The sequence below is a fragment of the Euleptes europaea genome, chromosome 12 (genome assembly GCF_029931775.1).
Source record: "Euleptes europaea isolate rEulEur1 chromosome 12, rEulEur1.hap1, whole genome shotgun sequence".
NCBI lineage: Eukaryota > Metazoa > Chordata > Lepidosauria > Squamata > Sphaerodactylidae > Euleptes > Euleptes europaea.
In genome coordinates, this window is record NC_079323.1 from 19,191,297 (window position 1) to 19,214,354 (window position 23,058).

Here is a 23,058-nt window from a genome sequence, read left to right on the forward strand (position 1 = left end):
ACATCCATCGACCTTACGGAGGCATACCTCCACGTCCCAATTCACCCTCTACATCGAAAATACCTAAGATTTGCGTATCACACAGACCATCTTCAATTCAAAGCCCTCCCATTCGGCTTGGGATCAGCCCCCAGGGTATTCACCAAGGTGCTGGTGACCCTCATAGCAGAGATGCGACGCGAAGGGATGCAGGTTCATCCGTATCTCGACGACTTGCTGGTGTGCGCTCCCTCACTACAACAGTCGCGGTCTCATACCAGAAGAGTCATCAACACCTTGGAAGACCACGGATACCTCATCAATTACGCAAAAAGTCACCTTCAACCCTCACAGACTCTGCTACACCTAGGTGTAATCATCAACACGGCCAAAGACACCATCATCCTACCCGAGGACAAAGTATCCAAAGTATCTCTTCTTGCCAAGCAACTTTCCAAAGCACAGACATCACATCTCCTCACTCTAGCAAGTCTCCAAGGGCTCATGATCTCTTACATCCCAGCCGTACCCTGGACCCGCTTACACGCCAGACCACTTCAGTGGCTTCTCAGACCTCACCAGGCCCAGATCACCAAAAAAGTCAACTCGATCATTCCCCTGAATCAAAAGACGAGAACAAGTTTTAGGTGGTGGAGTCACTCACCGAATCTCCGGAGAGGCAAATTGTTCATCTTGCCAGAACCGGTACAGATATTCACCGACGCCTCTCTCCAAGGGTGGGGAGCCACCCTAGAAAAGGAACTGATTCAGGGCATCTGGTTCCGGGAGGAACAAAAGCATCATATCAACCTCCTAGAGCTAAGGGCAGTTTACCTGGCCCTCATCCACTTTCACAGTCGCATCCACCACCAATTTGTCCTCGTGCGGACGGACAACATAGCAACGAAGGCCCACCTCAACAAGCAAGGTGGGTCCCGGTCATCCATCTTGCATCAAGAAGCGGAAAAGATCCTCAGATGGGCAGAAAAGAACCTTCTCCACATCCAGGCAGAACACATCCAAGGAGTGCAAAACGTGCGAGCAGACTGGCTCAGCCGTCGGACAATAGACGAGGGAGAGTGGTCACTCTGTCATCAAGCCTTCCAACTGATCAACCGCAAGTTGGGTCCGCTTCAGGTGGATCTATTTGCATCACATCAGAATCGACAGCTCCCCAGGTTTTTCTCCCGCTTCTTCCATCCAAGCGCGGAACAGATAGACGCTCTACTAGTCCCATGGCCTCCAGGCATCCTGTTTGCGTTTCCTCCTCTACCCATACTCCCAAGGGTACTCAGAAAGATTCAGATGGAAAAGGCCCTGGTAGTCCTGGTCGCTCCGGATTGGCCCCGACGACCATGGTATGCGGACCTAATGGCAATGTCCATTCAGAGGCCATGGCGCATCCCGAATTTCCCAAACCTGTTACACCAGGGACCCATCATCCACCCCAACCCAGCCTGGTTCAAGCTCCACGTGTGGACATTGAGAGGCTGAGGCTACGGCAGCTGCAACTGAGTGAAGAGGTGATCAATACCATTATAGAAGCCAGACGACCCTCCACTCGGAGGATATACGAGTACACCTGGAGAACCTTCGTCAGGTGGTGCAGACGCAAACACACGGATCCCCTCCATCTGGACCTCCCATCCTTCCTGTCCTTCCTACAGGATGGAGTCCTGCTGGGCCTACGGACGAATACCCTGCGCAAACAAGTGTCGGCCATAGCTACAATATCTCCTGTCCTGGATGGCTACACCCTTGCGAACCATCCCCAAGTCAAAGCCTTCCTTAAAGGAGTAGCCCAAACACTCCCTACTCCAATTCATCGCTTCCCCACTTGGAATCTTGGTCTAGTTCTTCGAGCACTCATGAGACCACCTTTTGAACCCTTGGACATCGCCCGTCTTCCATATCTGGGGATGAAGACTATTTTCCTCACGGCAATTACTTCCGCAAGAAGAATATCAGAGTTGGGAGCTCTCTCAATCAGGAAAGAGCTGTGCCTTTTTCAAAAAGACAAGGTGGTACTTAGACCTGATCCGGCCTTTACCCCTAAGGTCAATTCTACCTTCCATAGACAGCAAGAAATTTACCTTCCCTCCTTCTGTCCTCATCCTACCAATCACAAAGAAAAATTATGGCACACTCTGGACGTCCGCAGAGCCTTAAAAATATACATCAACAGAACAGCTCCTTTTAGGTCTACAGACTATCTCTTCATTTCTATTTCGGCCCCTAACAAGGGCCACAGACTATCCAGACCTTCCTTAAGTCGAGCAGTCAAACGCTGCATTGCTGAGGCTTACCAACAATCCAATCTTCCGATCCCAACAGGCATCACAGCCTACTCAGTTCGTAGTGCTGCCACTTCAGCAGCAGCTACCAGACAAGCGTCAGTCGACGAGATTTGCAGAGCTGCTACATGGGCGTCCAACTCCACCTTTGTAAAACATTACCGCATTCACACCTATTATTCGGCGGATGCGGCATTCGGAAGAAGAGTTCTACAGCATGTGGTAGAGGAAAGGGAGAACTAATTCCCACCCAAAATACTACTGCTCTTGGACATCCCAAGCTTCAAGATGCCCCTTTTGCCTGGAGCGGGAATGTAGCCCTGTTACTCACCGAGAGGGCTCTTTCCGCTCCGAGGTAAAAGGGGCATCTTGCCCCACCCTAGTCTTAGAGGGGCAGGTTCTAGGCAACCTGGGCTTATTCAGATCACTTCTGTGAGCATAACTTGGCTGAACCACATGCACATTAGGATACGACAGCCCAGGGATTCCCATGTGTCTGTCCTACCTTCAGGGAAAGGTCACTCTTTTGCTTCTTAGTTTCCTACTACACCAAGTAGAAGTCTTGTGTGTGTAGATAGAATGTTAACTGTTAAAAAAGTTCCATACCACGTTGTTTGGTTGTGGTTTTTTCATGTTTATGTCTTCTCTAGTTTTTTACTCCTGTCTCTAGCAACGGCCTCTTGGAAAAGTGGAAGCTAGAGGCTTTCCCGCCCAGGAGACAGGAAATGAGAAGATTTGGTCCTGCCTCCCCGAGCAAAGGGCGGGAAAACCCAAGCTTCAAGATGCCCCTTTTACCTCGGAGCGGAAAGAGCCCTCTCGGTGAGTAACAGGGCTACAATTCAGATCTCATTTCCATCATAATTCCTTTGGGGCCTTGGGTCTTTGAGACTCCCCTCCCCACACACACACAATATGGGAATAATAATGATCCTTTTTTTGCCATCAAGTCACTGCTGACTTATGGTGACCCCTTAGGGTTTTCAAGGCAAGAGGTGTGCATTTGCCATTTCCTGCCTCTGTATAGCAACCCTGGACTTCCTTGGTGGTCTCCCATCAAGTACTAACCGGTGCTGACCCTGCTTAGCTTCTGAGATCTGATGAGATCAAGCTAGTCTGGGTCATCCAGGTCAGGGCAATAATACAGAATTGTTATGAGAATTACTGAGATAATGCTAAGCCTTTTTATACATTGTAAGTTCTTGTCTGTCTCTGGGGAAAGGGTTTGGCAGCAGCCCTATATCTTGGAGTGCTGAGGTGGGGTGGAGATTGTTTTTTTTCTTTACTGATTGCGGTGGGTAAGAATTTTAAGGGCCTTTCAGTGCTGAGAGTTCTTACCTAGCTCGCTAGGTGTATTAGGCCAAGAGACTGTGTCTTAGATAAGATCGCTCCGTGCCATACCTGTAGTCTGAGATCCTCCGAGACTGGTCTTTTCTGCTTGCCCAGCTTCATGTGAGGTGGGGTTGGTGAAGATGCAAAGGAGAGCCTTGTTTGCTGCAGCCCCCAACCTGCCTTTCCCTTCCCCTAGTCCCTTCTGTGTGGGCCTTCTGGACATCAGTAAAGACTATTCTCTTCGGGAGGTTCTCTGCGTTTATTGCTGATGAATTTTTATGTGTGGTAGAGAGTGGTATTATTCTTATTGCCTTTTAAGTTTCTTCTTCTTAAGTTTTTTAGCCACTGGATTTATTTCTTGCAGGTTGATAAACTTTTTTTAATTGCTGTGGCATGTGTTTTACATGGAAGGTTTTCTTTATTTTCACACACCCACAACCCTTGTTGGCCTGTGTCCCCAATGCTACGCTTCCTCCCCTTCCTGTTACCCCCTGCATTTACGTCAGCTCCTTCCCACCTTGCTGGATCCCACTTCCCCCTCCACTTTTGCCAGGGGTTGCCTAGAAACCCAGAATGGTGGCTAGAGATCTCCCAACTTATTTTCCCAAGAACCCAGTGTCATTCTTCTTTTTTCTTTAACCGGCAATACCTGCCCATTGTTTGTATGGATCCCCTCCTTCTGCCCTAATTGTAATGGCCTTTGGCCTTGTACAGTGAATGTTATGCTACAGTATATTTGAGGTCCCCCTTCCTTTTAAAAGGTTTTGGATTTTGCACTTCCCAAGATTTACAGGAAGCTGTACTCTATCCGTGAGGTGGCCCTGCACTTGTGTGTGCGTGTGTTTTGTTTTTATTCTGAACAGTGGGATCATATTCGTGAATTAAATAATTGATTGGTTCTTGTAGGTTATCCGGGCTGTGTAACCGTGGTCTTGGAATTTTCTTTCCTGACGTTTCGCCAGCAACTGTGGCAGGCATCTTCAGAGTAGTAACACTGAAGGACAGTGTCTCTCAGTGTCAAGGGTGTAGGAAGAGTAATATATAGTCAGAAAGGGGTTGGCTTTGAGCTGAGTATTGTCCTGCAAAAGTATTGTCCTGTAAGTATCAAGATAATGTGCTAATGAGGGTATGGTATGTTAATATGGAACCATTGTATCCTGAAGTGATCTGTTAATGTGTGTAATCCAAAACTAATCTGTATGGCTATTGTTGAATGTTGTCTTTGTCTGGAGGTTTTTCAGGGCAGGAAGCCAAGCCTTATTCATTCTTAAACTCTCCTCTTTTCTGTTAAAGTTGTGCTGATGTTTATGAATTTCAATGGCTTCTCTGTGCAATCTGACAAAATAGTTGGTAGAATTGTCCAGTCTTTCAGTGTCTTGGAATAAGACCCTGTGTCCTGTTTGTGTCAGTCCATGTTCAGCCACTGCTGATTTCTCAGGTTGGCCAAGTCTGCAGTATCTTTCATGTTCTTTTATCCTTGTTTGTATGCTGCGTTTTGTGGTCCCGATGTAAACTTCTCCACAGCTGCAAGGTATACGATATACTCCTGCAGAGGTGAGGGGGTCTCTTTTGTCTTTTGCTGATCGTAGCATTTGTTGTATTTTCTTGGTGGGTTTAAACACTGTTTGTAGGTTATGTTTTTTCAAAAGTTTCTCCATCCTATCAGTGACTCCTTTAATAAATGGCAAGAATACCTTTCATCCGTAAATCAAACCTTCAGTTAGGTCACAAGGTCTACCGGAAACCAACTCACACAGATCGCTACTTACACAAAAACTCCAACCACCACCCCCGACAGAAAAGAGGAATAATCAAAACATTAATGGACCGTGCAAAACGGATCTGTGAACCACAGTTTCTCAAGGAAGAAACTAACCATCTAAATCACGCACTGCTAGCAAACGGCTACTCCAAGAATGAAATCAGAAGGGCCATTGAACCAAACAAAAATCAGAAAACTCAAGAAAAACAGTCTCCCATAGGAAAGGTATTCTTGCCATTTATTAAAGGAGTCACTGATAGGATGGAGAAACTTTTGAAAAAACATAACCTACAAACAGTGTTTAAACCCACCAAGAAAATACAACAAATGCTACGATCAGCAAAAGACAAAAGAGACCCCCTCACCTCTGCAGGAGTATATCGTATACCTTGCAGCTGTGGAGAAGTTTACATCGGGACCACAAAACGCAGCATACAAACAAGGATAAAAGAACATGAAAGATACTGCAGACTTGGCCAACCTGAGAAATCAGCAGTGGCTGAACATGGACTGACACAAACAGGACACAGGGTCTTATTCCAAGACACTGAAAGACTGGACAATTCTACCAACTATTTTGTCAGATTGCACAGAGAAGCCATTGAAATTCATAAACATCAGCACAACTTTAACAGAAAAGAGGAGAGTTTAAGAATGAATAAGGCTTGGCTTCCTGCCCTGAAAAACCTCCAGACAAAGACAACATTCAACAATAGCCATACAGATTAGTTTTGGATTACACACATAAACAGATCACTTCAGGATACAATGGTTCCATATTAACATACCATACCCTCATTAGCACATTATCTTGATACTTACAGGACAATACTTTTGCAGGACAATACTCAGCTTAAACCCAACCCCTTTCTGACTATATATTACTCTTCCTACACCCTTGACACTGAGAGACACTGTCCTTCAGTGTTACTACTCTGAAGATGCCTGCCACAGTTGCTGGCGAAACGTCAGGAAAGAAAATTCCAAGACCACGGTTACACAGCCCGGATAACCTACAAGAACCAATGAACTCTGACTGTGAAAGCCTTCGACAATATTTTAAATAAATGATCATGCTGCTGCTCAGCTAGTAGGGATTTGAACCTGGCACACTCAAACTCCTTGTTAATCACCAGATATCCTTAAGGTTGGCAACCCTCCATTTTATAGTGATTAGCTTGAGAACATCTTGCTTTGTTGACACCATGTCGGTCTGGCTATAGCGGTATTAAAAAACACACACCAGTTGTCTCAATGTCTCACTTTCTAGGTATGGGCTTTGAAGAAAGGTATTGACAGATGTGTAAAGTAGCGCGATTTCTCTGAATTAAAGATGCAGCACCCTTCAAGGAGTGTCCTAATATGTGTCTCACACCTATGCAGCCTGAAAAATTATCAGTTCTGTTTGTTCAGTGTAACTGAAAGCAGAAATGAAATGATAGAGCTGCATTTTGGGCTGTGTTCCATTAACATTTTTCTGTCCCCTTTTTTTTCACCTTTCTCAGAACGCACAAGCTTAATAAACCTGTAAAAACGCAGCAGGCCTGCATAGGAAAGATGACTCAGAAACATAGCAGCTCTATAGCGATTCATATACTACTTTAAATTGCTTCTTGCTAACACCTTCTCTTTATCCTTTTACCATGAGATAAACCAGCTGTTCTCCCCACTCTTATAGCTTTTTTTTAACCTATGCCAGTTTTTCTGATGTACTCTGCTTCCATCACTGCTTTTTGTAGAAAAACTCCCCTCACGGGGTGAGGGGGGCAGGATCTGCTCAAAACTACCCCCTTCATTTGAGGCTTACCTTCTCCCCTCTCCCCCCCTTCACTCGCTTTTCTGCTCAGCCCAAATCCTCATCCTTGAAGTTCTTCCCTCCTTTACACATCTTTTTGGTCCTTGAAATCTCACATGGTGACACAATGTATATTTGAACTTTTTGTAATGCTAAGTATTGAAGGACAATCCGGACAAAATATTGTTGAAGGCTTTCACAGTCAGAGTTCATTGGTTCTTGTGGGTTATCCGGGCTGTGTAACCGTGGAAAGAAAATACCAAGACCACGGTTACACGGCCCAGATAACCCACAAGAACCAATCCGGACAAAGTTAAACAGGAGTAGATCCAGCTGCAATCAGTGGGGTTTAAGGACACATGTAAGTCTTTAAATCCCACTGGTTTCGGTGCAGTTTAAACAGCCAAAACTATTTATGGATTATGCCCTTTGAGCTTACTCATCTTTTCCTTTATTCTTCTTCCATCATTTAATTTAGGGTGGTTTGTGTGTGTTTTTTCTCTCTGTCCTTTAGGGCATGCATGGTGTGTGTTCTGTCTCTCTCTGTCTCTCTCTGTCTCTCTCTCTCTCTTTTAAACAATTAAAATGTATTTCAAGGTGCAAAAGCAAACACCTCTTGGGTGAAAATAACAAAAGTCTTGTGGCACTGAAAAGACAAGCAAATTTATTGTGGCATAAACTTTCTCGAGTCAAAGCTCACTCTGTCAAATGTGTGTAGGGTTGCATTTAGTTTGTTCTGAGTTTTATACTCAAAGGTAAAAAACACTTTCCTGTGGGACTGTCCATTTTAGCAGCATCTTATTTAAACTGGACTGCCTGTGCAAAGCAGCTACACATGCAACATAGCTGTCTTGCACAGGTAGCAACCCAATATAAGAGGGATATTGTGTTCCTCCAGAGAGTGCTTTTGACAATGGTGCATTTAAACCAAACCTAAGAAGCAGAAGGAGTATTTGAATGTGGTTAAATGAACAGGGAGGGGGTACAAAGGAGAACAAGTGAGTTAGGAGGGATGCAGCGCCAGAAGGGATGACAGAGCAAGTCTAGTTCAGATAGACACAGAGAGGTTTAAAATGATAGACCTTAAGCCTGAAGTAAATGCAGATGGTGGTAGGGGACCAAGTGAAAGACAGAAGGAGATCTGTGCCAGAAGTACATCAACGTGGGGGGGGGGGGCGCACTGTGACTTTGCTGAAATCTGAAGGCTATGTAGGAAGATTTGTATAGCACTGAAGGGAAGAGGTGAGCAGATTGTGCCCTGTGGTTTTATTTTAATGTCTACAGCTGGAATGAAAAGCTGCAGAGCCACAATTAGAGGTATGCAGATAGAAGCTTCTAGTGTCTGAGTCTGCAGTGATAAGGCAGAGTCAGAAGTAACCTCTGTCTAAGACACTCATGGACTTTGGATAGTAAAGGAGAAATGTACCTTTGGTTATATGAAGAAGAGTTGGTTTTGATATGCTGACTTTCTCTACCTTTTAAGAAGAATCAAACCGGCTTGCAATCTCTTTCCCTTCCTCTCCTCCTTGTGCGGTAGGTGGGGCTGAGAGTTCAGAGAGAACTGTGACTAGCCCAAGATCACCCAGCAGGCTTCTTGTGGAGGAGAGGGGAATCAAACCCGGTTCTCCAGATTAGAGTCCACTGCTCTTAGCCACTATACCACTCTGGCTTGGAATGGCAATTTTTTTTAATGCATTGGTGTGTTTTTTTTAATGCATTTAGGATATTTTAAAGTAGGTTCTTGGCTTATTTTAAAGTGGAGAATAAAAACATTAAAAGCAACATAAATCAGCACATTACAAAACATAAATTAGAACAAAATATTGTCGAAGGCTTTCACGGTCAGAGTTCATTGGTTCTTGTAGGTTATCCGGGCTGTATGACCGTGGTCTTGGTATTTTCTTTCCTGATGTTTCGCCAGCAGCTGTGGCAGGCATCTTCAGAGGAGTAACACTGAAGGACAGTGTCTCTCAGTGTCAAGTGTGTAGGAAGAGTAATATATAGTCAGAAAGGGGTTGGGTTTGAGCTGAATCATTTTGCAGGACAATGATTCAGCTCAAACCCAACCCCTTTCTGACTATATATTACTCTCCCTACACACTTGACACTGAGAGACACTGTCCTTCAGTGTTACTCCTCTGAAGATGCCTGCCACAGCTGCTGGCGAAACGTCAGGAAAGAAAATACCAAGACCATGGTCACGCAGCCCGGATAACCTACAAGAACCAATAAATTAGAACAACCAAATTTATATGTTTGAATGATCACACATGCCAGCAAAACTGAAGAGGTTTCTGTTAGCTTTATGTGACGCTGGTAAGGAGAGATTTGTGTGGTTTGAACCACAGAAGAAAATACCTTCCTGTACTTTTGGATGCGTTTTAACGATGGGCTTCTTGGTAAAAGAGCTCTGAAGTGACGCTCTTGTGATACAATAAGAGCATAGTGCTTATTGAATAGATGTTGTCCAGAGCTGTTGACGCTGATTAATAGGAGGCACCAAAGCATCCTTTTCAGCAACTGAACATTTCAGGCAGGGAAGCAAATATATGTGCTGGTAGTGGAGCCAGTGATAATTTACTGAGGATATTTTGTATGCTTGAAAATCGGGGGCTGTTTCAAATTGACTTTTTTGGGAGGCTGGAAGCAACTGCCGGCAAAGTTAGGATTTATACAAGGTATTTTACATTTTGATTGTCTTCAGTGCGCCTCAGTAATTTATAGTGCCAGAAGAGAAGGCTCTTGACCATGGTTGGGAAGATTTATGTTCTGAAACCAACTTGATGGGATCAGAGTTAATGAATGCATTAGCTATGCAGTGGGACTGGGACAAGCAACATTATCCCTCTGCCCGTGTTTATGCCCCACAATACATCCTGTGAAATACAAGATTTTCTAAGAGTCTAGGCCCGTGTTGGCGAACCTATGGCACGCGTGCCACAAGTGGTACGCCGAGCCCTTTCTATGGGCACGCGTGGAGCCGTCCGTCCGCCGCCCATCCCCCGCCCGCCCCCCCGCCCCCTCCTTGCGGCCTCGACGCCATCTGCCTCCGTTGCCCCGCTCCGCCTTAGCAGCAGCAGCAGCAGCAGCGCCGCCGCCCCACCCAGGCGCCGCTCCAGAACCGCTGCCGCCCACTCATTCTCGGCCCCGAGGGCTGCCCTGCCGGCCGCACCGCTACGCCTACCGAGTCGCCCCCTCCCCCTCCTCCGCCCCCTTGGCTGCCCGTCCCCCTCCTCCGCCCCTCCTCGCGGCCTCGGCGTACGTTTCCGCCGCGCCGCAGCCAACTTTGTCGAGGGCGGGGGCGACTCGGCGGGAGTAGCGGTGCGGCCGGCAGGGCAGCCCTCGGGGCTGAGCATGAGCGGCCAGTGGCGGCGGCGGGTCCAGAGCGGCGCCTGGGTGCGGCGGCGGCGCTGCTGCTGAGGCGGAGTGGGGCGGCGGGAGGCTTGCGGCAGGCTTGCGGCGGGCGGGTCTTTCGCTTGCCACTGAGATGCACATTTACCCCATCCAGAGTCTCAAAACTGCATGGGGGTGGGTGGGTTTTGTTGTCTATTTGTGAAAGAGAGGTTTTGCCTTGGACTTGCCACTGAGATGCACATTTACCCCATCCAGAGTCTCAAAACTGCATGGGGGGGGTTGGTTGTCTATTTGTGAGAGAGGTTTTGCCTTGGACTTGCCACTGAGATGCACATTTACCCCATCCAGAGTCTCAAAACTGCATGGGGGGGGGTTTGTTGTCTATTTGTGAAAGAGAGGTTTTGCCTTGGACTTGCCACTGAGATGCACATTTACCCCATCCAGAGTCTCAAAACTGCATGGGGGGGGGGGGTTTGTTGTCTATTTGTGAAAGAGAGGTTTTGCCTTGGACTTGCCACTGAGATGCACATTTACCCCATCCTGAGTCTCAAAACTGCATGGGGGTGGGTGGGTTTTGTTGTCTATTTGTGAAAGAGAGGTTTTGCCTTGGACTTACCACTGAGATGCACATTTACCCCATCCAGAGTCTCAAAACTGCATGGGGTGGGGGGTGGGTTTTGTTGTCTATTTGTGAAAGAGAGGTTTTGCCTTGGACTTGCCACTGAGATGCACATTTACCCCATCCAGATTCTCAAAACTGCATGGGGGTGGGTGGGTTTTGTTGTCTATTTGTGAAAGAGAGGTTTTGCCTTGGACTTGCCACTGAGATGCACATTTACCCCATCCAGAGTCTCAAAACTGCATGGGGGGGGGGGTTGGTTGTCTATTTGTGAGAGAGGTTTTGCCTTTGACTTGCCACTGAGATGCACATTTACCCCATCCAGAGTCTCAAAACTGCATGGGGGGGGGTTTGTTGTCTATTTGTGAAAGAGAGGTTTTGCCTTGGACTTGCCACTGAGATGCACATTTACCCCATCCTGAGTCTCAAAACTGCATGGGGGTGGGTGGGTTTTGTTGTCTATTTGTGAAAGAGAGATTTTGCCTTGGACTTGCCACTGAGATGCACATTTACCCCATCCTGAGTCTCAAAACTGCATGGGGGTGGGTGGGTTTTGTTGTCTATTTGTGAAAGAGAGGTTTTGCCTTGGACTTGCCACTGAGATGCACATTTACCCCATCCTGAGTCTCAAAACTGCATGGGGGTGGGTGGGTTTTGTTGTCTATTTGTGAAAGAGAGGTTTTGCCTTGGACTTGCCACTGAGATGCACATTTACCCCATCCAGATTCTCAAAACTGCATGGGGGGGGGGGTTTGTTGTCTATTTGTGAATGGGAGGTTTTGCCTTGGACCTGACACTCAGATGCACAACTCAACAATAAGCCCCCCTGCAGAGTTTTGAGAATGCAGATGGGGAAAATGGTTTTTGTCAGTCATTGCCATGATTTAATTTTATGGATGACAAAGGATAGTACAATTAGTTCTGAAAATGAAATCCTTAAAGTGTGGAATTCTCTGCCAAATAATTTTAAATCAATGAAAGCACTTGGGATTGCTTTCCTTACTTTGTTTGGATCATTTTATGCTTGTGAGCATAAGATGTTAACGTATGAGTTGTTTTTTCTAAACTAAAACCTCAGTATTCAGGTTAAATTGCCGTGTTGGCACTTTACGATGAATAAGTGGGTTTTGGGTTGCAGTTTGGGCACTCGGTCTCTAAAAGGTTCGCCATCACTGGTCTAGGCACTCTGCCTCACAGGTCTGGTGCAGCCGTAATGTTGGTTCTCTGCAAACCCTGGTTAGTAAATTTCAGCCCTTGAAGAAGTGCGTTTTCTGTTGTCCCGGAGGATCTCTGCAGCCCAACGGAGCCAGCTGGCAGCAACACAGCAAAAGTCATGAGCCCCCTCCCCAACAAAGGCTGCAAAAGCAAACAGTGTGGCCCAAGAATAAGTGTGTGGTCTCTCCCCATTTGTGCCACCCAGGTCTAAGAGGCTGTGGATAATCAGTCTGTTGGAGCTGGGTGGTAGTTGGAGCAGGAAGGGAATGGGCAGCTCCCAGTTCAGAAAACTCTGCAGCCTGCCTTGATCTCGGCTAGCAAGCCATGCCTGGCGCCCCCTGATGTTTGAACACTCCAGCCAACTGGTTAGAGCACACGAGCAGTGAACCAGCCATGCCTGGCTAACATTAGCCATGATTAGTGTCTGCATGCTCACGTAACTCTAAACCATAGTTAATGATGCTGGTCAGGGAATTAAGTAAGTAAAGTGTGAAGCTGCATCAGACAGGCAATTAATCTCTCCGTGGTTTAAACAGTTTAAAAGAAATCACGTCAGAGCTTCGTATCTGGTCAATATCCCCTTCTACAATCTCAGAATAGCTTTCACCTCAATCCGGTTTCAAACCATGATAGTGGCTTTGCTAGCTGGATGTTACTCCCAAACACCTTGGACCTCTCATCTGTGCCTTTGTGGAGCCGCAGTTCCAGAGGACCTATTGCATGATATTTTATTCTGCCCTCTTTATACAGTACCCAGAACCACCTCTTACACCACTTCTAACAGTGCATTCCTAAGAAGAGTTGTGTGTGTTAAGTGCCGTCAAGTTGCTTCCGACTCATGGAGATACTATGAATGAAAGTCCTCCAAAATGTCCTAACTTTGACATCCTTGCTCAGATCTTGCAAATTGAAGGCTGTGGCTTCCTTTATTGAGTCAATCCATCTCTTGTTGGGTCTTCCTCTTTTCCTGCTGCCCTCAACTTTTCCTAGCATGACTGTCTTTTCCAGTGGCTCTTGTTGTCTCATGACGTGACCAAAATACGATAGCTTCAGTTTAGTCATTTTAGCTTCTAGGGTCAGTTCAGGCTTGATTTGATCTGTTTTTTTGGCAGTCCACGGAATCCGTAACACTCTCCTCCAACACCACATTTCAAAGGAATCTATTTTCTTCCTATCAGCTTTCTTCACTGTCCAGCTTTCACACCCATACATAGTAATAGGGAATACGATAGCATGAATTAATCTAGTCTTGGTGGCCAGTGACACATCCTTACACTTCAAAATATTTTCTAGCTCCTTCATGGCTGCCCTTCCCAGTCTCAATCTCCTTCTGATTTCTTGGCTGCAGTCTCCCTTTTGGTTGATGGTGGAGCCAAGGAATAGAAAGTCTTGAACAATTTCAATTTCCTCATTGTCAACCTTAAAGCTGTGTAATTCTCCTGTAGTCATTACTTTTGTTTTCTTGATGTTCAGCTGTAGTCCTGCTTAGGCACTTTCTCTTTTAACTTTCAGCAGTAGTCGTTTCAAATCTTCACTATTTTCTGCCAATAATGTAGTGTCATCAGCATATCTTAAATTATTAATGTTCCTCCCTGCACCTTCATCTAAATCTAATCCAGCTTTCCTAATTATATGTTCTGCATATAGATTGAAGAGATAGGGAGATAAAATACATCCTTGTCTGATACCTTTGCCAATTGGAAACCATTCCGTTTCTCCATATTGTGTTCTAACTGTGGCTTCTTGTCCAGAGTACAGGTTGCACATCAAAACGATCAGATGTAGTGGCACACCCATTTCCTTTAAAATCAACCATAGCTTTTCATGATCCACACAGTCAAAAGCTAAGGAAAGTTACTCCAGTCTAAACCCATTGGGCTTAGACTGGAGTAACTCCCCTTAAGAATGCAAATGACCTAAATCTCTTTTACGATTCTGAGAAGCTGCTCTTTCTCCTCTCATGCACTGATCCAGTTGTCTCCTATAGTGTCACTCTTTGCCTTAGCGGCCAAGAAAATTTGGGCTAAAGCTGTATTTAATCAGGGCATTTAATGACAAACATTTTTTGATAAGACTGTTTTAATGTTATTATTTATGACTAGGTTTTATATGACAGATTGTAATGGCCTTTGGCCACAAACAAACTTTATTGTATCGTAAGTACTGTAAGCAAGAGCTGCTGACCAGCCTGGCAAAAGCATCTTCCTGCTTCCTTATTAGTTCCTTTTGTCATACAGGAAGTCTGGAATCAAAGAAAAACATGGGGAGGGGCCATGGCTCAGTGGTAGAGCATCTGCTTTGCATGCAGAAGGTTCCAGGTTCAGTCCCTGGTATCTCCAGTTAAAAGGATCGCAGAAGGTTCCAGGTTCAGTCCCTGGTATCTCCAGTTAAAAGGATCAGATAGTTGGTGATGTGAAAGCCTCTGCCTATCCACATCGCTCCTGAAGGATGACAGCAAGGCTGAGCAGGGTCCTCCAGTGCTGGTCATAGCTGTTGGGCAGGCTCATAGGAGAGCGGGATGTCCTTCGTCCTGATCCCAGATGGTTTAAGTCTTTAAAGAAATTGTTGAATTGTGGAACTCCCTGTCCCAGGATGTGGTGATGGCTGTCTCCTTGGAAGGCTTTAAGAGGGGAGTTATTCATGGAGGAGAGGGCTATCCATGGCTACAAGTAAAAATGGATAGTAGTCAGGATGCATACCTGATCTCACAAGGATCAGATGAGCATGTCTATTATAGTAGGTGCTGTGGAACACAGGCAGGACAATGCTTCTGCAGTTGTCTTGTTTATGGGCTTCCTAGAGGCACCTGGTTGGCCTCCGGGTGAACAGATTGCTGGACTTGATGGGCCTTGGTCTGATCCACATGGCCTTTCTTATGTTCTTATGTAACCATCTCTCAGAACTGAGCTTTTTAAATGAATTGACATCCAGTGAAGCTCTTTAAGTAATGGCAAGATGTGTTTCTTCTAATTAATGCCTGTTTGCAGTTAAATCACTTAACATTCCACCACATTAGCTTTGAGTGTCATATGCATACCGCACATGGAGAAGAGTTAGAGATTTAAGAAAGCAACCACCGTGAGCTCAGGAATTATGGGAATCGGCCATACATGTTAGGAGCCTTTGGGCAGAGGGGTTACTTATATACTATACATATAGCTTGCCCTGTGATAACAGGTTTGTAGATTAAATAGAAATAGTTACAAGTATGTCTCTTTCAAGTGTCAAATGAGCAATAACTATTACTATACTTACCCTGTAAAATTCTACTGAAAAATAGAAACAAGTAAATGAGGAGATTGTGAAGTTGTGTAACACAGAGAGACTAGGATTGGTATGTGTGGCCGTTGCTGTTCTAAGCACGCATAGCTACTGAGTCCAGAAATTTTAGTACAGGTTGAGTATACATAATGAGATATCTTAAAGATGGGACCCAAGTCTAAACACGAAGTTCATTTTTGTTTTATACATACTTTATACATATAGCCTGAATGTAATTTTAAACAATATTTGTGTACGTGGTGTAGTGGTTAAGAGCAGTGGTTTGAAGTGGTGGACTCTGATCTGATTCCCTGCTACTCACATTTCCCTGCTGTTGAAATGGCCCTGCAATGTCAAACCAGCTCTTGGGTTCAAAGCAGGGTTCTCAACCTCCAGGTGGAGATTTTCCAAAATTACAACTGATCCCCAGGCTACAGAGATCAGTTCCACTGGAGAAAATGGCTGATTTGGAAGGTGGACTCCACTGAGGGTCCCTCCCCTCCCCAAACAGCCCCCTCCCCAGGCTCCACCCCCAAAATCTCCAGGAATTTCCTAAACTCAGAGCTGGCGACCGTAACCCTTCTCAGTCATTGATGACCTTCCGTAAGTCCTATATATCACCTTCAGTTCTCCAGCTGGAAAAAACAAACCTGTGTACAAAGATATTTGCAGCAATGAATCAAGCTTGTAAAACACTTCACATAATGTTCATGTTATATAAATTATGAAGTAGTAATGAAACAGACATCTGTTCGGAAAAATTTTTAGCACTACACAAAGTCTTATTTTTTTTCTTTATACAACCAATAATGTTTGTTTGCTAAGCAACCTTGTTAGCTACTCTCTCCATTTTCCTAATGAAGAACCTAATGAAGAACCACAATCATACTTGATTTTTTTTAACCTCTATTAATTTATGTAAGAAACACTTCTATTGTACCATTTTTTGGGTAATTTTTTAACATTTTATGGGGTTTTTTTTAAATAAGGAAAGCGGGTCCCTTTCCTCAAGTACACAAAATGGAATCAATATTGCAGTTGTTGAGGAGCTGACATATTATTGAATGAAAGAGTGAATCAGGTTCAAGTTTTTTCCTGAATTGCCTCCAGCTGCCTGTTTTCCTAATGTCTGAGGTAGTTATTGAAAGTGGCAGGTTAAAAATTGGATTCCAGAGGGCAAGATATGATTGACTATGTAATTTTGCCAAAGCCCACAAGGAAATGTATATTTGTGCCTTCATTTCCCTTTTGCTTTATTTTGGGTAGAGATCGTTGTGGGTAGCGCACTAATGATATCCATTTCTTGCTTACTAAGATGGAAGCAATGGAACAGGAAATAAGAAACAATGTTCTTTCTTGTTGTTTAATTGAATTGCTCTTGGCCTTGGGGGCTATGCAGCTGCTTTTGTATGATTTCAAGCAGGAGTTGGCAAATAAGATACCTGAGCTAAATTTGAAAAAAAATTTCTGGTGCCCCCCCCCTTTGCTTAGTTCTTACTAAGAACATTCATAGTACAATGCTTTATTGTACATTTTCAATATGGAACACTTCCTGTGCTATGTAGGCAGTCTTTACTTACTTTTAATGATAGGATATTGTTCACATGGCCAGTTTGGCCCTGAACAATACGTAGGCAATCTGTGTTATGCACTTGTTGCCATATTTCAGCTATTGTGTGGTAGAACACAATGAATGCAGAAGCTCTGAGGGCTGATGCATACACTGCAAAAAAAATTGTTAACCTGAAAACATTTCTGAATGAATGTGAAGCTGGGGTGTGTACTGACGACATCTAACAATCTTAGTTTTATTTGTTTATATATTTATACCCTGCCTTTCTCCCCAGTGGGGGATCCAAAGTGGCTTGCATTGTTCTCTCCTCCATTTTATCCTCACAACAATGCTGTGAGGTAGGTAGGGTCGCCAACCTCCATGTAGTAGCTGGTGATCTGCTATTACAACTGATCTCCAGCTGATAGAGATCGGTTCACCTGGAGAAAATGACCGCTTTGGCAAATGGGCTCTATGGCATTGAAGTCCCTCCCCTCCCCAAACCCTGCCCTTCTCAGGCTCCGCCCCCAAAATCTCCAGGTATTTCCCAACCCAGAGATGGCAACCCTAGAGGTAGGTTAGGCTGAGAGTGTGTGACTGGCCCAAGGTCAGCCAGCAAGCTTCCTTGGCAGAGTGGGGATTTGAACCGGGGCCTTACAGATCCCAATCCAACACTCTAACCCCCTACACCACGCTCCCTAATAGGTTTTGATTCACTTTAAGCTTGCTCAGAAAGTACAGTGAAAACACGAGTTATAAGAAAGAAGAGGGTTGGAGATCATATTTCCCTAAGATTCACTGTAGTCTTCTGAAAGCAACTGGTTTGATTTTAAAAGACAAAAGAAAAACCTATCTTCCGTGAGCAGAAGGGCCCTTTCTGCTCACATGTTGAGGAAACAGTTTTGCCGACTACTCCTTCCCCTTTCATACTTCCATTTTATATCTCATATTATTTATTTAGTTAATTAGTTAGTTTTATATCCCGCCCTCACTCCCCGGCCGAGACTGGGCTCAGGGCGGCTCAGAGCATATAATGAATACAATAAAAACAGTATAAAATACAATAAAATCCCAACAAATAAGCTACATAGTAATAAATACTTAGGCAATAAAAATAGCAGATGGTGCTCATAGAAACAAAGGCACCACTGCAGGGCCTACAGGCAACCAGCCCCCCCCCCCCCATAAATTACAGTAACGTATTCTGGACAGTCCCCCATTCCCTGAGCAATACTTCGTGAGAAACAGAAGAGGCTGCAGTAGGAAGGGAGATATTGAAAAGACCCATTTCATGAGTAAAGCTTGGCTTGTGGTCCTTTGGAGCTATCTTAGTATGTCTTTCAAATGTATAGCATCAGTCTGTGGGAATGAATTAGTGGTGGTATAGGCTTATTTTAGTTACCCCTTTCTATGTATTTTAACATTACTGTCCTTGGATGGCTTTATCTGCTCTGAGCCTGATAATAAAAACCTAAATTAATAAACTTGTATAAAAACCTTGCAGGCATCAGAGTGACTAATAAAGACATTTATTAGCATTCAGACACTTATTATGTTACCCCCAAGCGTTCCTTCTGTATTTCAAAATTTGTTCTTGGAAAGTAATCTGTTTTCATCGTGGCAGGTAGAATATTACTAATGATGTTTGAATAGGCTTAATGATGCCAGGGACAAACTAGTTCTCCATAAATAGGTTTGGTAAGCCAGTCCAATTGGAAACTGCCAAAAACATGTTGGAAAATAAGAAATTACAAGTATTTTGATACTGTAAAGTTAATATATCTTTGCAAGCCTAATTGAAAGAAATAGGATCTGCCTTGGGAAACGAGTTTGTTTGAGAACAGCTCCCTTCCATCTCACTCCCTGTGTGCACAACAGAGGATCCAAAGATTCATATCCTTTGTATTTTCCATAGTGATGGAGTTTTTTTTTAAAGTTTTCCTATAATTCATAAAAACACAAATGCAGAAGACCTGCAGGTACATATATTCACATTTGTTCCCTTTTACAACACAGAAAAGAATACAAACGAGCGTCAAGTTCCTCTCCTGAATTATATCTCGCACCGATTTTCAAAAGAGCTTTTCAAAGTTTTGTGTGTGTGTGTGTAAAGTGCCATCAAGTCACAGCCGACTTATGGCGGCCCCTTATGGGGTTTTAATGGCAAGAGACTAACAGAGGTGGTTTGCCAGTGCCTTCCTCTGCATAGCAACCCTGGTATTCCTTGGTGGTCTCCCATCCAAATACTAACCAGGGCTGACCCTGCTTAGCTTCCAAGATCTGACAAGATCAGGCTGTACCATGCTGCCTTCCCTCCTCAAAGTTTTATACAAAGCCAAAAACTTTTAAATGTGAGGGTCCCCCCCCAACACCACCCATATAGATATCTAATGGTGAGTTACATGTTTGACTAAGTTTATAAGATTTTTTTAAAGTTTTCCTTTTTATTACTCCTCTATAACAGACAGTCTCAAGTACTTCTCCAACTTACTTTGAAAACTAAAATCTGGCTCTTTCAAATTTAACAACATTCTGCATATATTCCAGATAAGACCTTTTGTCCTATTACCTTCCATGAGCAATTCAATCCTAGATGCAGAAACTTTGGAACATCGTCTTCCACCAGCGGGTGAAGACTTTTTTTTGTTTTGTTTCATTTGGTGTTCCCTTACCAACTCTTACTAGCATCCTTCCCCCATTAGGGTGTTTTTATGTATATACGTTTTACTTCATTGTTTTAAACAATTTTTCAAAAATTGTATTTTAAATGCTTTTTAATGTTTGAAATGTTTTAATGTTTGCTGCCTCGGGATCCTGAGTCGGGTGGAAAGGTGGCCTAGAAATGTTTTAAATAGATAAAACAAATACATTTATCTCTTAATGTCTCATGTTTCCTTATCAGAGAAACTGCTGAATTACAGTTGATATTCAGACTAAAGTCAATGCATTTACCTGGGCTGAATAAAGACCTCATTACCAATGCTGATTTCTCCACACCCATCTCTCCCCTGGACATCACAGACTCTTCTGCATACCACACCTAATCCCATCACGCCTGCTATTCACATTTACATACTGTTAACATTTACATACTAATGCTTGTCTGAATTCACTCTCCTCTACTTAAAGACAGATGGATTCACATTCTAGCTATATCTGAAGAAGTGAGCAGTGGCTCATGAAAGCTCATACCCTACCAGAAAATATTTTTGTTAGTCTTTAAGGTGCTACTGGACTCTTGCCCGTTTCCTTATCAGTGAGGGTATTATATAGAAAATCTCCTGAATTCTCCATTACTTGAGGGTGTTAGGGGAGAAATGTTTTAACGAGGACACCTTTTGGACTGTAGTTCTATCATTCCTGTTTTGAAACCAAATAAAGATAGACAACTCCTGTTTTGGGATTTCCTGTTCAATCTCAATTGTTTTATATACCTGTGTCCAGCCTTTCATAGCTGCAAATATAATTGCCTGATTATTTAACCAAATTTTAACCAAATATCCCATGCCTTCTTTTTCTTCCTGCATGTACAACTCCTTGATAGTTGATTACTCCAAATAAGTATCATCATCCTTTTTTGCCATGTGTTCAGCCATTTTCTACTGATTTCCAATGGCAGGCTTATAAATAACCACAGTGATTTTGATGGTATGTCCATCTAAATAATTGCATTTTTCCTACCCAAGTCAACTTGAAAGTAGACCAAAAGTCCATATCCTTTTCATCTCATTGTGGACATTTTAATAGTTAATCCAGTTAACCTTTAAACCAGACCCCTAAATACTTTACTGGTAGTTTTGCTTTTCTGTCTTCGGTATGCCAATTAATTCCCCTCCACTGAAGCTGAAACCTTGCCCTTACTTGCAAGCCCCGTGGAACCGCTCCATAGGGTTCCATGGGGCTAAGCCACCTCAAAAGGCGGCGTAAGTGCAAGTAAGGGCAAAGGGGGTGTTCCCGGGCTGAAAGGGCTTAGGACACCGCCTAAACGTGGCTCCTCCCCTGGAATGGCCCGGGAACACCTCTGGAATGCCCCCAGGAGGACAGCACACCGAGGTGCGCCATCCGGATGCCGGAGAGGCTGTGCTGGCATCCCTGAGTGGCGCTGCTGTGACAGTGCCGGGAGGATGGCGTGCACCCCCCTGCCATCATCCATGCCACCCTGGGTGGCATAAGTGGCATGGGTGCAGGGGGCCCAGACACCAGTACAGCCTGGCCTCTTAAGAACTCTCGTCTTTTCAGCTCAGGAATGGGCTGTAAATGTTATATTTCTAATATTGTAATCTGAACAACAAATCATGTTCCTATTGGTTTGATGTAGTCTTAATTTCTGCTGCTTTCTGCATAGAAAAACTAGATGGATGTGTGCTTTCGGTGTAGCCCAGGACACATCTGGAGTTAATCTAATAATAAATCTCCAAGGCCTGTTTAATTTCTTCTACTAGATTCTCATGGTGAAGTAATGGATTATTTAATCCCCACTGTTAGGAGAGGTCAAAACACTGCTGTGTCATTATGACTGGTGCATGATCTGCGTATGTCATGGGGCTGCTTTCTATGTTGCTTATTCCAGTCCAGAAGCTTGGAAAAACCAGTACCAAAATATTTTCTTGAATATGATTTATGCTATGGAGACAAAAAGGTAAAACCTGTCCTGTCTTGATTTTAAAAGTTCCAGTTTTCCACTAACCCAAATCTATGTGTAGCCTTAATGAATGTTTTTGTAAATAATTTTATATTAAGGCTTGCTTAGATCTATTCAGATTCAAGTTGAATATACCACTACAGTCATACCAAATATTAGATTGGAAATGGCAAAACTTTATAGCTATTCCAAAAGGTACCTAATAACTGTCTTTGTTTTTGGTGGGGGCCAAACACACACATTAGTATTATATCTCCCAGTATACCTCTTAAATTTTGAATCTCCTGTTTCATCTGTTATATCAGGGATGGCAAATTAACTTGTGTGTACTCCAGTAACCACTCCATTAATTTTGGTTGCATTGGATATTGAAAAGGCATTGCATAGACACAGTAATGTGAAGTACTTTTCACATTTGTTTTTATGTGAATAAAAATCAGCCTTTGGCCTCTGTGTCTTCAAATTGACAATTACAACTTGTATAATAACTGTTACAGAGTTTTAGCAAACTGCTGTGCTTCTTAAAACATCTTGCAAGAACTTTTTATACATTTTCACTCTTCAAGCCTAATGCGCTCTTGTGATTGCGTGCACACACTCTCTCTTTTGAATTATGAAGATGATTGGTTAGATCCAAAGAACCCTGAGCGGAAGGGAAATTGCCACTATCACAGTCTGACCAATCCTTGCACAAGAGCATGGACAAGGGTTCACATGGCTCTGTAATCGGTGACAATTTTCATGCTTCTGCTTGTTCAATGGGCTGTGCAAGCTCTGGCAGAAGTAGAAGAACATCTTTGGGTTCAGTGTCCCCTTTCTCGCACAGTACTTGTGCATGAGGACGTGGTCTGTGTGAGGAAGGGCACCCTGGAATCAAACCCAACATTGTTATTGCAATTCTCACTTATTCTACTCAAAGGCTCAGAACAGAATGTGGAATTTCACATATATCGCTGTAGTTACTGCAAGCTGCCTTGAGCAACAGGTTGTTGGATAAAGTTTCTAAGGTTCTTAGATAAAGTTATCTAAGGTTCTTAGATAAAGTTTCTAAGGTTTTTTAAATCCTTAAAAGTACAGAAAACTCATTGAAATGCAAAATATGGAAAATCCTGACTGTTGCAACATCATAAGAACATGGCCCTTCTGGATCAGACCAAGGCCCATCAAGTCCAGCAGTCTGTTCACACAGTGGCCAAACAGGTGCCTCTAGGAAGCCACAAACAAGACGAGTGCAGCAGCACCATCCTGCCTGTGTT